The 15,267-nt window shown below is 38.6% G+C and overlaps 1 non-coding gene across 1 annotated transcript; it reads left to right on the top strand.

The window, feature by feature from the left end:
- The first annotated feature begins 323 nt into the window (after positions 1–323).
- LOC136726883 (U5 spliceosomal RNA) lies at positions 324–438 on the top strand. The gene has a single exon (XR_010808263.1). It is a non-coding gene; the product is annotated as a U5 spliceosomal RNA (small nuclear RNA).
- Positions 439–15,267: the final 14,829 nt, after the last annotated feature.

The following is a 15,267-nucleotide window of genomic DNA, read 5'->3' on the forward strand; positions in this document are numbered from 1 at the left end:
AGACACTCATACACACTGTCACACCCACACACACACACACACACTTTCACAGACAGACACACGCACACACACTCACTTTCACACAGAGACAGACACACAAACACAGAGACAGACACACACACACTCACTTTCACACAGAGACACACAAACACATACACTTTCACACAGACACACACACACATACATACATACATACATATATAAGGAAAAGAAACAATACATTTAAAAATCACAAAAAGATGTAATAAAGTACAGAAAATCTAAATGTAATAAAATGTGATCTTTAATACACACAAATATGTATGGCTGGTCGGATGCGTCTTGGACTCGGGTTCCTCTTCATTACGTATAATGCTTTTGCCTTTTGCTATAGCTTTCCGTGGAGGGGATCGTGGGTGAGTTTGTACCATTCTTGGGAGGCTCTGCCTTGTTGGGGCGGAGCTGTGATCCAGGTGAACAGCAGATCGGACATAGGTGGGCATGTGGGCGGAGGAGGAAGGCCGGTCAAGCAAATAAGCTTGCTAAGGTACGCAGCAGCAGCAAGCAGCCCCACCATCCAGTCAGCCAGCCAGTCTGGCTGGCAGTGACTGAGTGGTTGACAGACGGCAAGCAACGGAATGTACGTGCTCTGTGATGTCATAGGAGTCACCTGAGAGAGATGTTTGTGATGTCATCGCTGAGCTGGCTGGCTCTGTGTGTCTTGCTGGCTGTGTGTGTGTGTGTGAGAGAGAGAGAGACTTTTTGACTTTTATCAGACTTCATTGCCTGTTTGCAACACGCAATAATTCATACAAAAGAAAATAAATAAATAAATAAAAAATAGTGTTCCCCTTTGTTTGTCTCCCCCCAACAAGCATTAACTCCGCCACTGATCTGTACACTTTTAAAGAAAGCAACCCAATACACACAACAAAACAACCATCAAATACTAAACCCTATAAATGAATTACATAATAAAAACCAACTCCCCGTCATACAATTCACAAAGGGCATCATTAATACACCAGACCTGTTCAAAACTCTCCAAATCATTCATCAGCCTGTAATAGTTAAACTCTAGTCTGACTCTGCACTTGACCAGCATGGCAAACACTCTCACTGCATCCTCACTGCCCTCCCCACACACTCTGTTCTTCCTAGTCTTATAGACGGCCATTTTAGCCTGGCCCAGCAAGAAGTTTACCAGCTGGTCCACATGTTTGGTCCTTCTGGTGTATCGCGCCCCTAAAATAAAAACCTTTGTGTTAAAAATCAGGTTAAGATCAGTAAAAAGACGAGTTAAAAGACTAAAAATGGGTGACAACCGAGAACAAGTGCTGAAACAGTGAAACACGGTCTCTCTCTGAGCACAGAATGGGCAGGCGTCGGACACAGCAGGGTTAAGAACAGTAATAAAAGAATTGACAGCAATAATGGTGTGTAACACCCTCCACTGCAGATTGCCAGCTCTCTTATTGAGGGGGGCTTGTACAGGCTTCTCCAGGCGGGCGCAGTGTCTTCCCCCAGCCCCAGCCTGTAAAGTAATTTTAGGAATCACAAAGAAACAGTTGAAAGTGCTAAATAAGTATTTTGATGCACCATATTAATTTAGGAAATTTACATGTTGTTTTTCATCAGCTTCTGTATCTGATGGCTCCACATCACTGGCTGGATTGACAGCAACGACACTCTAAAAAAAGAAGTGTTAAGTTTGAGCATTCAGGACTTGTTTTGAAGATCCTGAATATCACTGGTCCACAATTTATCTGTGAAACTATGGGTTAATCTCCATATACAAAATACTTTTCACACACACTTTAAATTTACAACTAAATTTACATGTTGATGTCTTTCGTCAGCTTCTGTATTTGATGGCTCAATATAACTGGTTGCATTAACAGCAACGGCACACTACAAGAAAATAACATTATATTTAAACATTCAGGACTGGTTTAGCATCACCTCGAATATCCCTAGCCCTTGAGGTCGATTGTTATTGTGGTCTTCAAGACCAGTGCTTCTCAACCTTAGTCCTGGAGGAGGCCCACTGTCTGCTGATTTTCATTACAACAACATTGTAGGTTATATCAGTGACTGTGGTCCTAAAGTACCCCTATGCCTGCTGTTTTTTTTCCAGTTGAGCTCTTAATTACCTAATTGGCTTAACTGAAGCCATTTAACCCTTTTCCCAGGTCTTTGGTTGTTGATGAGTTACAAAGAGCTGGATTGTGGCCCGCCATGACTGGAAGTGAAGAACACTCACTCTAGGCCTTTAACTTAATGTTCATATGTAGGGGCCTATCCATCTGATTTGTTTTTGCACATTTATTAACAGAAAAATTGATGGTACGTGAAATCATCTGAGCTGAAAAATATAATGTTCCACCAATAATAAAATAAATGTATTAATTAAAATTATAGAGATAATAGAATGTTCACAGATTATTAGTTCAGAAAACAAAATATTTTTTTATATCTTAAATAGAATTAACACTCAAATCAGTTGTAGGGTAAACAAGGTCTATTTTTTGGATTGATTTTATAATTATACATGTATGGCTGCATGAAGCTTACCTGAGAATCTGATATTTTAGTAACTTTGTTGCTTCTTGTTGGGTAGTCCACGTTTGCCGCCGTTCTTTTTCTGTAAATGTAAATCAAAAGGCAATAATTACATACTGTAATTAAAATACAAAAAGTATAAACATTGTATTATTATTTTTGTATCCTGTTTCTCCATCTCGATGCTGTTCTTTTTGGAATTGCATATCTAGGTTTACTTAAATACTGTTTATAAGATTGTAAACTCATCATCCAAATTTCTTCATTTGCCAAACTTTATGTAGTGCGCTTGCAGTTTCAGAAGAAGAAAAAAAACTGTAACAGATGGGATATGTAGTACTTTATACTCGAGTGGTCTATGCGATTACACCCTGCCGGTGTTATTAAGAACACCAAGTAGCAGAATGCAGAGCGGGACTGTTTTTTGTGCCGTGACTTGTCGGGGGAAAAACGCGCAGAAAAAACGGACGAGAAGGTGAAGGTAGTATGGCGGTGATGCACACGTTGGTGAAGTGGGAAAGCGGGGTCGACAAAGACTCTTACAGCGTGATTCCCACTGCTTGCTTTCGCAATTTTGATTTATTCAGCATTGCTGATGATGACGAAGAGACGACTCGAAACTTCAGAGCAGAGTGGAGAGACACGAACAAACCTCCAAAAGGTGGATGGCCTGTCCATGAAGCGCAGATCATTATGACTGGTAACAATGTTTATTTAAAAAAAAAAAAACATTAAAGTCTTTACATGCTATTTGATATATACAATCACAGTATATTTGAAATGAATGTTTAAGTTATTAATGTGTTGTACTTCTAACATACTCTTATAACATGGTAGGTGGTGGTGAGGGCGCTAAAAACTCGTCATACTTGACTGGCATTTGTAAGAACGATTTATTGTGTGTTGTGCTTTACAATAAAATCCCCCAAATCACAAAATAAATTAAACCAGATATAATTTAACTTCAGTTTTGATTCAGTGTTGGCTGTTCATCTTAATTTGTATGGTCAAAGCACAGTATTTTTATGACAAATAAATATAATCCCCAAATATCTGTGGACATAATGCAGGGTTTTATTTATTTTATTTTTATTTTAGGAAAAGAAGGCGAACTAAGAAGAAAACTTAATGACCTAACAAAAATGCCCTGTCCTAAAATGAAGACAGTACCTAAACCAAACAAAAAACTTCAAATTTCAGATGATAGTGACCTTGATGAACCACAGTTACCGGTGAGATAATTACTGCAAATATTAAATAAATGTATTGCAGGATTGTTTTTTTTTAATCATATTCATATATATATATATTTTCATTTTAAACTCTTTTCCTCTCTGAATACAGCACAGAATAAGAAAGAAAACCGATGGAGCTTCAAGAATTAGATCCCGTCATATTCTACAGACATTTAAAGAGTCCAGTGAAGTTGAGCTACAGCAAAACGTTAAGCAGCTCGAAAAGGAAAACACAAGACTTAAAAATGAAAACCAATGTCTTCGAAACCGTATGGTTGATGGTAAGTTTTTTTATTTATAGCAAATAATTCCTTACCTTGATAAATGTTATTCTTCAGTAATTTAGATTCCAGAGTAATGTATTATAGTTGATCATACTGAAGTAATCTAGAACCACAATACAGACTCTTAATGTGCACTGTCTAATAGTTTAATAATACTGATTATTAAATAAAGTTTTTCAACATAACTTCATAATCCTACATTAATGACTATATGCATTACATTAGACCTGGTAATTGTTGTATTTTATCTCTTTTATTTTTTTCGTAGCTAATGTTAATGACCCACAAAAAGGTCAGTTTGCCAATAACATAGAGCAAGTCTCTCAAGTATAATTGCAGGCATTGATGGTTTTGTTTTCACTTTGTATTAAATATATTACTAGAAATGATTATCATTTAATACTAAGGTTTTTTTCTCCAGAGATTCCAGACCTTTTGGACAATCTGAAAAAAATTGTAACAAAAGCCACATTTATCAGCAATGAAGACAAAAGTGTGTCACCATCAAGTGGTTCTGACAGCCCCACAGCAAATTGTTCTGAATCTGACAAAGAATCACCAAAACAGGTATAACACTCTTGGTCTACAATATTACAAAGACAAGGTAAAAATATATATATTGAAAACAAATATTGGTTGTAAACAATCTAATGATGCTACATTATCAGTTATATTCATAGTTATAGTTGATAATAAGAATGTAATTGAATTATGGGTGTCACAGATTCACTGACTTTATTATGTCTGTAAATTAATAAACTTAGAATTGAGACATACTGTGGTCTTTAATAACACATTTCTGTAACAAAATCACAGCCTTTCTGATAATGTATTCCACTTAACATAATATAAGAATAGTTTGGGGATAAACTTGTTTTTTATTTACCATTGTCTTTTAGGTGGAAAAGTTCCCAGGCACTGGAGTTTACATTGACAAACTGTCCTGGATCCTTGCAGAGAGGTGCAGCACGAATACGTCATATGCAAGAACCCTGACGGTTGCTGTCTTTGACTTTCCAACATTACTAAAGAGCAATCTTCGTGGTGGTGGCAGCAAGAGAGATCCAACTTCGGAGACATTAAGATCCTCATTGATGTTATTGAGGATCATATACAGCTGCCTTCGGAAGGACACGACGTGTTTCAGTTGCGGGGCTTTGCAGCCCAGCGGGACCCTCTTAATGCCGGACATCAGCTGCCCGAGCCGGTGCGGATGAACGGAGGGACGTTAGACAGCGTTACCTTCCGGGCAGGAGCAGCGAGCGGCAACACCGGGGTGAAAGTGTCGTCTAACACTGTGCCATTAGCCACTAGCTGATTGAGCAGATCAGTGGTTTTTAAGAAGATAACAATGGCAGCAGACTTGATATTTTCACACCCTGCTACCTCCCCAACCGCTAACACACACTGCTCTAGGGGGCAGAACTGCACCGGAGCGATCTTGACTCCATGGCGTCGGGTCAGTTTTTCAAAAGACGCATTCAGGGGGTCCGACCCCCCGACCCGGGAAGAACTACCGGTACTCCCCCCTCCCCTCCCCTGTTCCCCCACAATAAGAAAAGCACTGAAAACAGAAGACAAAATAAACAAACTGAAAAAAGTAAAGCAACAAAAAAACGCAGCCAAAGGACAGAGCTCTCAGCAGCACTCCCGCTCACTGCAGACCCCTCCCACACACTCCCAGCTGAGAGAGAGAGAGAGAGAGAGAGAGAGAGAGAGTTAGTGTCTGTCTGTCTCTCTCTCTCTGTAGATGCATCATAGGGAACATATGTAACAATCTCTCTTTTTGTTTACCAAAAATGAGAATGAACGTATTTCAAGTGGGTGTTGCCTTGGTTGGAAACGTTTTAAGATTATTTATGAAGTGTAAAGTGGATTTGTCTCAGTTCTCCGTAGTTTTCAATGTATGTGCCATTCAGTAGCGTTCATGTTACAGATGTGCCCTATGCAGTGGTAGGGTCAATAAAATGTCAGTAAAACTTTATTTTACCAATTATGGAGGGGAAGAACTGCAAATAGAGGGTCCCCACTAATTATCTAACTTACCAACAACGTTTCAAATTAGGTCTTGCGAAGCTGCCAAATAATGCTGTATAATCGTATGTGTCTTCATACACCGGCTGCTATAGTCTGATAGCTTTGATTATATATATATATTTTCTCGTGAACCACAAATGCTATTTGCTTGATTTTTACAGAGTATGTTATAAATACCATTGTTATGAAGCCTGACAAATTGTATGCTGTAATTATGAATATTTTCAAATCATTTGTTTGTTTTTCCTAACATGTTACAAATGTTCCCTATGTGAAAGATGCATTATATCTTAATAACGTCTAAACAATTAAAGATATACAGATTATTATTTTCGGTAAAGTTATAACACATTGCTATTAACTATGTGTGTCAGTAAAAGTTTAAAAAATCCTAATAATTTTTTATTGATCCTGCAAAATAGGTGTTTAGGGAACATTTGTAACATTAGGGTTACGATTTGCCATAGACGCGGAATGAGTTTGATTGTGATGTTAAATGGGGTTTAAAGACGCAGTCGCCTCGGTGCTGATTACTATTGCTGTGTTTCTCCACTTCTACTCCATGCTTGGGAACGCCCACATCCAGTGACGTCAAAACCGGTGGAAAAGCGGGCCGGTTCAAAAAAGATCAGCTGGATCCCAGGCCGAGCAGCAGCTCCGGCTCCAGCACCGGCACCATGTCGCTGGAAAAGCGCTAAGTGAGCTCACAGTGAGCTCAGTGTAATGTCTGCTCTGGTGAGCTCACAGTGTGACCTAGTCGTGAGTTCACGTCTTCACTGGGTAGTCCATGACAACTTAATTGACTCAATTCTTGGGCTTAATTGGTCAAAATGACCATTGGTTGAAGGTACTCAGGGACTGATGTGTAGAGAGACTTATTAAACCTGCAGGATTGTGGTTTTCCCAGAACAGAATTAACCAGTGTAGCGTTATGTTGGGTGTATTCTGATAAGAGCATTTTAGCTCTGAGCTGAAGCACTGATCTAAAGAAGACCTCTCCCCCCCAAATTTATCAGATTTCCTTAACTCATCAGCATGTGAACTGGTTTACATCAAAGTGACAGTCTTGGGAAGATGGCACCAAGAATGGGCCAAATAGCTTGGAATCCCTGCTGTGAGATGTCTGGGGAAGGGGGCCTGTAGGAAATAAAAACTCTTTGAAGTGGATGAGAGCCGAAATCCCGACATAGAGCTACGAACCCGGGCCAACCGGCATTTCCAAAAGATGGCATGGATTGACATCAGTCATAAATCAAGCCCCCCTCCAATAGGACACTGGGGGCTGAAACCGAAATCCAATCTCAAGAACTCAGGAACCAATCACCTATTGATCTGATAGACTATAAAGGACAAACACGGCCTTTCTTTCTCTCTCTCTCTCACCTGAACCAGTAACTCGCTGCCACAGCTCAACCTGTAGCTCTGTTGCCCGAACCGGAACCAGAAACCAACCAAGTCTTTGCCGGCAACAGAAGAGTTAAACTGGGAGAAGGAGATTGAGCCGTACAAAGAATTCTTTTAAAGGACTTTATTAAATAAAGAACTTTACAGACTGCGCTGCCCGCCTGTGCCCACCTGATCAGTGGAGTTTTACAGCTGGACAAATGACTAAGTCGACTGAATACGAAAGTGTCAGTCATTTAAATAGCTATTTGAGTTTTAAGAAACTTGACCCTTGGAACAAACAGGGCCCTGCTTTCCTCAAAGACTTTGTCTTCAAGTAACTACGGTGGAAACCTGCTTACAAAGAAGATTTTGTGCACAACCTTGGAGCCTTCAAACCAGTGGAAAATCTGTTTGGAAACGACTCTACTTTCGCGAAACCCCAACTTCCAGGTGCATCGACTGAGTGGAAGTTCTTGGACAAAGCCGAACCGGACTGCCTTTGTTCCAAACCACACGGACCTCGTGCCGTGTGCTGTTATCTGAGCCCGAAGGCAGAGAGGCCTCTCTGCGACGAAGTTCAGATAAGTTTAACAGTTTGGAGTTCATGATTCATGACATTTGAGAAATCAATTAGAAATGTTAATCTGTGATTCATAACTCTAGAATGTGTAATATCATTTAGTTTTCTTAAATATAAATGTGTGTTGCATTAAACTGTTTTGTTGATAATTTTAGAAATAAAATCTGTCAACGCCGAGAAATATCTTCTCATTCCTGTTTAACTGTTTAGTCTGAAATTGACACAAGTTAATAGACACCAGATTATAGGTGGCCCTGCCTATCCTTAATCATTGAATAATAATCAGTTAAGGGAAATTGTGGTAACAAGTAATGATAGGATCTTTCTCTCCACCTAAACGTTAATGAGACTGATATATATATATAACGAGAAGTTACCTGACATAAATACTAACCTGCGTAGTTATTTAATGTCTGACTAATAATACTAACAAGAGACTCACCTTCATCTTACTAACTGGTATTGTAGTCAATGTGTTTATAACCTCTTTTGTTTAACGATTTGTGTTATCATATGCGATCCCATGGTCTTTGATTTGGTCACGGAAGTGATTTGTCTTTGATTTGTTGATATAGAGTTGAATTTTAATTAGTTTTTCCCTTTTGTATAATTAGTGTAGTGCTACATTTAGTCTTTGTTTTGAATAAATTTGACAATTTATATCTTTGGAATTGGTGTCTGCGTCCAATTATTACAGAAATTGAGTTCTACAAGATTCCAGGATTCGTGATAAGGTGATACTATAAATTCACTTCTTTAATTGAAATTTATAAGTGTACCTTACGCTACAGGTGGAACGGGAGCTTCGTGCCCTGGATGTGCAACCCACAAATCTCCATCAACTGCAAGATGCTATCCTATCAATATGGGCCAACATTTCTAAAGAATGCTTTCAGCACCTTGTTGAATCAATGCCACGTAGAATTAAGGCAGTTCTGAAGGCGAAAGGGGGTTAAACACAGTATTAGTATGGTGTTCCTAATAATCCTTTAGGTGAGTGTATATGGAAAAGGAACAATATGTGTACATCTCTGCATATGGTGCCCTAACAGATGTGCAAGTTACATGACAGACAGACACTCACACACACTTTCAAAGACAGACAGACAGACAGACACTCACACACACTTTCACACACTCACTTTCACAGACAGACAGACACAGACACAGACACACTCACTTTCACACAGAGACAGGCACATTTTCACACAGAGACAGACACACAAACACACACAAACAGACACAGACACATACTTTGACAGACAGACAGACAGACAGACAGACACACGCATATTATGGGTCTTTGTTGGGTAGTGAAATGGGTAGCATCAGTCGCAGTGTGGGTAATGTCAGGGAGCCAATCATAGTCCCCGTTATTTGCATATCGTGGCGCAAAGCATTCTGGGAAAAGCAACTAAACACGTTTAGTCATGTATTTGTCCATAGTTTACACATGAGATGAACGAGACAGTATGACGTATTGAGCACCTGGGATTCCTCATGTGTATGTGAGGGGCAGAGGAACCGGATCCCAAGTGTGCGTCCCAGGTGCTATAGGTTTCAAAGCATGCAGGGGAATAGGCACCCCACCCTGACACGTATATAAGATTGGATAGGGAGATATAAATAGCAATGGGGAGACTCTTGACTTGGTGTGGCTCTATCCATATAGTGGGGCCAGCAGGTGCAGCAATAGAAGCTCAGCCTGGGGAGACTGGATTTAGCATTTCCTCTCCATTTTGATAACTATCCATAATCATTTCTGCAAAATACTTCTATGATACCTATGTATGTTTTTTACTTGTACTATATTATACTATCAAGTATCAGTGTACACATACAATGTGACCTGTTACATTAATACAGAGGCCACGGAAGGCCAGATCACTAATAGCCACTGTCCCCTGATATTACACTTTTTTACAATCACTTTGGCACTCATTTCAGAACCTTGATGTCATTTTTCAAAACTCTAGACACTAAACTCACACCCGATGATCAAAATGCACATTTTTCAAAACTCTAACACTTTTTTACAATTGCTTGGATACAATACACATCAACCTCAGATCATTTGTTCATTGAACTAAAATGACACAACTTAACATCAAAGTATTACCATTTCAAAATGCAATTCACACATTACATCTGAGATCACTGTCTATTCATTTCATTACAAAGATCTAACTATCAATTGATACAGCTGCTCAAAATGATAAGTGACTGTTGCATTACTCTTAATGCATAGTTTTATTGAAACTGACAAACAGTATTCCATGTTTCGATCATGAAAGTTTCAGGATAATGAGATCCATTGACACCAATAACCGAGGAGCATGGTTTCTTAGGGTTACCATAGACTTGACTGTGTCTTCTTGTTTGTGAAGGAACAGGACTGTGTTTTCCTGTCTGGGTTCCCGCAGGCTTAAGTGGGTTTGACCTACTATTAGAAAAAAAAAAAAAAAGGAGCGCTAATTAATTGTTCAATATCTGATACGCCGGTGATAATATAAAATAACGTGTTTATAGTTTATAGATGTTTATAGTGTTTATGGTAAATGAAGAAAAGTCATTAAGTTATATACAAGTTCTATAAATGCAAACATTGAAAAGCATGTTTGTTGTTATTCCTATATAGGATTTAGTATTATTTGTGTTTTCTTGTTTTTTGCTATGTTTTCTCCCCTGTCGTTTATTGTTATTTTGCGGGCTTGCACGCCTTGGTTGTTGTGTACAAAACGATACATAGAAAATGGGAAAACGTGTTACTGTGTGGGAACAGCTCTAGTAAGACGGGCGACCCGCCACTTAAAGGTACACATGTAAGGTACATGTATGATAACTATGGAGTGAAGCGGTGCGTTTGACTGGACAATAGGTGACAGAAAATTAAGGTTTCCAGAAGATGGGACTTTTGATTCAGATAGACTTGAGCACCTAAAAACGGTTTTGCAAAATAGGAATACAAAGCATTAAGAAATGAGAAACCAAAGCTAGCTATCTTAAAACATTTGTTAGAGAAAAGAAAGAAAAGACAACAGGCATAATTCAATCTGAATGCCCCGAAGACAAATTAAAAATATATATATATGTTTTTCAGTATAAATGACAGTCCTCAAGATACTGAAGGAAAATTACTAGATAAGTAATAAATAAGGGTAGTTTGAGACACTGCAGGTCAATATAACATGCCAACCAAAACCATGGTATCTGAATTTACTATGGATATAAATTAATATGTGTCTCTTTGTATGTTTGTACGTTTTCAGTTTGCGCAAGGTAAATGTCCATATTTTGACTTTTTCATGTACTGTATAGTCCAGAATATGACTAAGAGAGTCATAAGTCACAAATAGTTACAGAACGCCAGTTAAATATGTTGTAATAACAGACCTACAAGAAAGTCAGCATTTAACTGTACACAGAATGCTATTGCAAACAGAAATAATAATACAAAATTAAGTTATTTAAATAGGTCTTACGAATACAGAAGTTAAAAGTAACATGTTAGAAATGGAATTAGAGCCAAATTTAGAAATAGGAATCCGAGGCAACCACAAACATTCGGTGAAGGTTTCTTACATATTGATAAATAGATAACCAGATACTCCAGGAAATTAACGATGTGCTCATTTGGAAGCTATGAGTTCCACAATGAAGAGTTTTTAAATCCCTAGTAATAGATCCCTAAATACAATGTGTAGGTAAGAAATTAACTATTGATCAGTTCAATAATGTAGTGAAATGTATATAAATAGTAATAATACAAATCGATCAAATATAACTTGCATTTTCTTGTAAGAAATTAGGAATAGGAGAAAGAACAGCTGTTGGGATGCAGTGCGATGTTATCCAAAATTGAAAGCGGTTGAGAAAGGAGAGTTTGTTCTGTGTGAGACAAATGTACTGCCACGAGAGACTCTGATGGTGATTGACTGGAATATGAGGGAAAATAATGAAGTTACTACAGGTATAACTAAAGGTGTAACATAACTAATTTAATGAAACATAGTCATGGCAAGTTATAAAACTGTTTGGAAATAGTCCTTTCACAAACAGAAATACCCTATCAATTAGGAAGAGGGGGGCAGGGGGCAAGGGCCGTATGTGCTCCTCTGCTCCCCCTGTTCGCCTGAGCAGACAAGCAGCCTGAGATGAGAGAGAGAGAGAGAGAGAGAGAGAGAGAGAGAGAGAGAGAGAGAGAGAGAGAGAGAGAGAGAGAGAGAGAAGTCAGAGACAAGGCAGAGACTGTAAGTACGTGTAAGGGTTCATAACTTATTACAAACAGAGCAAGAGTGTAATGAATGGTAATTTACACTGCTTGTATTAATAATGATAATAATATTGATGTTGATACAGACGAATACGTCACATACTAGATGACAACCGCATAAAACTAATAATAATGAAAATAGGAATAATAGGAGTATGGAAATAATTTCAAATTATGGTTTATTGGTAAAAAATGAATTGAGAAACAAAGATTAATAACTGCCATCATTTACCCAACTACTATTAACTATGGTGTTGAAGGAGCTGCTGTAATAGTTATTGTAATGGTCTCAGGTATTTAAGTTAGATAAAAGGACAAAGATAAGCACATTGTTTTGAAACTTTGAAAACTCCACACAAAAAGAGTATCTACACTAGGAAGTAAAGCTGATTCAATAAACACAGAAGATATGATGCTGCTGACGACAGCTGAGTGCTGTACTGAAATAATTTGATAAATGAGATAAATTGGAATCAAGATTATTATTATTTTGAATTGTCCCTTTACTAGAAACCTTATAGATTGTGCGAATGTCAACTAATGTGATAGAGATGCCTTTTATAAGGACGATCTCTGATGTTGTGTGAACCACACATTGTGTCTTCAGACTGATTTATTCCACATGGCAGATATGCATATTATGAATCGTGTCCTGAAGGAACCGATGTCTGACCCATATGGAGAAGATGCTGGTGTTCTTGTTGAGACACAGTAGGCCAAGGGCGCGGCTTTAAAGACAGCCTCACAGCAACTTGAACAGACCAATGCTGAGGTCCACTACGCTGAAGTGATGCTTGACTCAGTGGAGAAATAAGTTAAAATACTATAATTAAAGGTTTTCCAGATTATAGGAATCTACAATATATTGTGAAACTGCTCAGATGACGTCCGCAGTAGCACATATTCTTCTATTGATAGTTTAATTTATAATGTACTATTAGTGGAGATGTCACATTATTCAAATGAATAGAATGACAGCCATGAAGTCAGAATCAGTCCATTGCCCTTCACTTAAGATTTGTACAATGTATAATGTTTATAAATCAAAACGCAACAAATATATGTACAATACAGTTTACAAACTGAATTTGTAAAAAAGAATGTTTTGCTGACTTTTGTATTCTCTTTGAAGCAACAAAATGTATGTGTTATGTATGTCGTAACTAGGGTTTGACTTTTATGACCTGGGGCTGGATGAAATTTAATTTGAGATGCACTGTAAAAGCTCCAGGAAATTGCAACTGGCCACTGCACCTTCCATAAGAGAGCTCAAACATTTGCTAATGCATTGGTTGCCTCACAGGCACTCTTTCCCTGGTTTGCCCATGTGGCGCATGGTGTTGGCCACACGGGCAAAGGGGGGATGTGTGCATCAGTCTTTTAAATTGGTTTGCCCCAGGTTTTATAGTAACAGCTTAGCAATTTTGTAGAACTTGCCACATTTGTCAAGCTCATAATCCTGCAATATGCAAATAGATTGTGTTCAAAAGCTTAAATGTTGTGGATATGAATATATACTTGTAATAATATATAGGTGTTCTAAATGGGTTGAAGCCTATCCCGTAGGAAGGCTGAAGTAGTAAAAGTAGCAAAAATACAGTTAAGGGATGTTATATGTAGATTTCGCATTCCAGGGAAATTTCCAGTGATAGGAACACTCACTTCACTGGGACAATAGTGCAGGAACTATGCAAAGCCCTGCGAGGTAAACAACATTTTCACTGCCCCATCAGGCTCAGTCAGCTGGAGCAGTGGAGAAACAAAATGGGATATTAAAGAATAAGCTGTCTAATATATGCAAACAAACAGGACTCAAACGTCCAGATCCCCTTCCTATAGTCCTAATGACAATGAAATCGTCAGCAAATTGAGAAAAACAGGTCTTTCTCCGTGTGAGATTATTATGGGATGACTTATGAGACTCTCCATCACTCCTCCATTGTCTGTAAGGGAAATGGACATCCACTTGATGGATGATGCTATGTTGTCTTTTTGTATGGGACTAACACGTGCTTTCGAAGCTGTCCATTCACAGATGAAAGCCGCCCAGACTGAACCATCCCAGCAGGTTTACCACCCCTTCCAGCAAGATGACTGTGTATATCAAAGCACACAAGAGAAAGTCCTCCCAACAGCCCAGGTGGACAGGGCCCTACCAGGTGCTCCTGACCACCCACACAGCTGTGAAGTGCCTAGGAACGACGACATGGATCCACTCCTCACACTGCAAACTTGCCAATTGAGGCGATCAGCACAACCCTGGTGGAGAACAGAGGGATAAAGGAATTGTTCTTCCACATCAGATTTGACATTACTGTATGTATGCAGGCCCTTGTAATTGCTTTTCCAATACTGCCAACAGGTTATTGATGATTGATTTCACATTGTGGTACGAGTATCGAGTGAAATGCGTGCTATCCACCTCAACAACACAGCGATAACATGGAGCCGGCAGGTGATCCAGGTCACAATAGAGGTCAAGCAGTGGGAGGAGGAAGACGTGGTGGTCAAAGGTGTAGCGTAAGGTACACTTATAAAATTCAATTAAAGAAGTGAATTTATAGTATCACCTTATCACGAATCCTGGAATCTTGTAGAACTCATTTTCTGTAATAATTGGATGCAGACACCAATTCCAAAGATATAAATTGTCAAATTTATTCAAAAACAAAGACTAAATGTAGCACTACACTAATTATACAAAAGGGAAAAACTAATTAAAATTCAACTCTAGATCAACAAATCAAAGACAAATCACTTCCGTGACCAAATCAAAGACCATGGGATCGCATATGATAACACACAAATCATTAAACAAAAAAGGTTATAAACACATTGACTACAATACCGGTTAGTAAGACGAAGGTGAGTCTCTCATTAGTATTGTTAGTCAGACATTCAATAACTATGCAGGTTAGTATTTATGTCAGG

Source organism: Amia ocellicauda, unplaced genomic scaffold (genome assembly GCF_036373705.1).
Source record: "Amia ocellicauda isolate fAmiCal2 unplaced genomic scaffold, fAmiCal2.hap1 HAP1_SCAFFOLD_26, whole genome shotgun sequence".
NCBI classification, from domain to species: domain Eukaryota; kingdom Metazoa; phylum Chordata; class Actinopteri; order Amiiformes; family Amiidae; genus Amia; species Amia ocellicauda.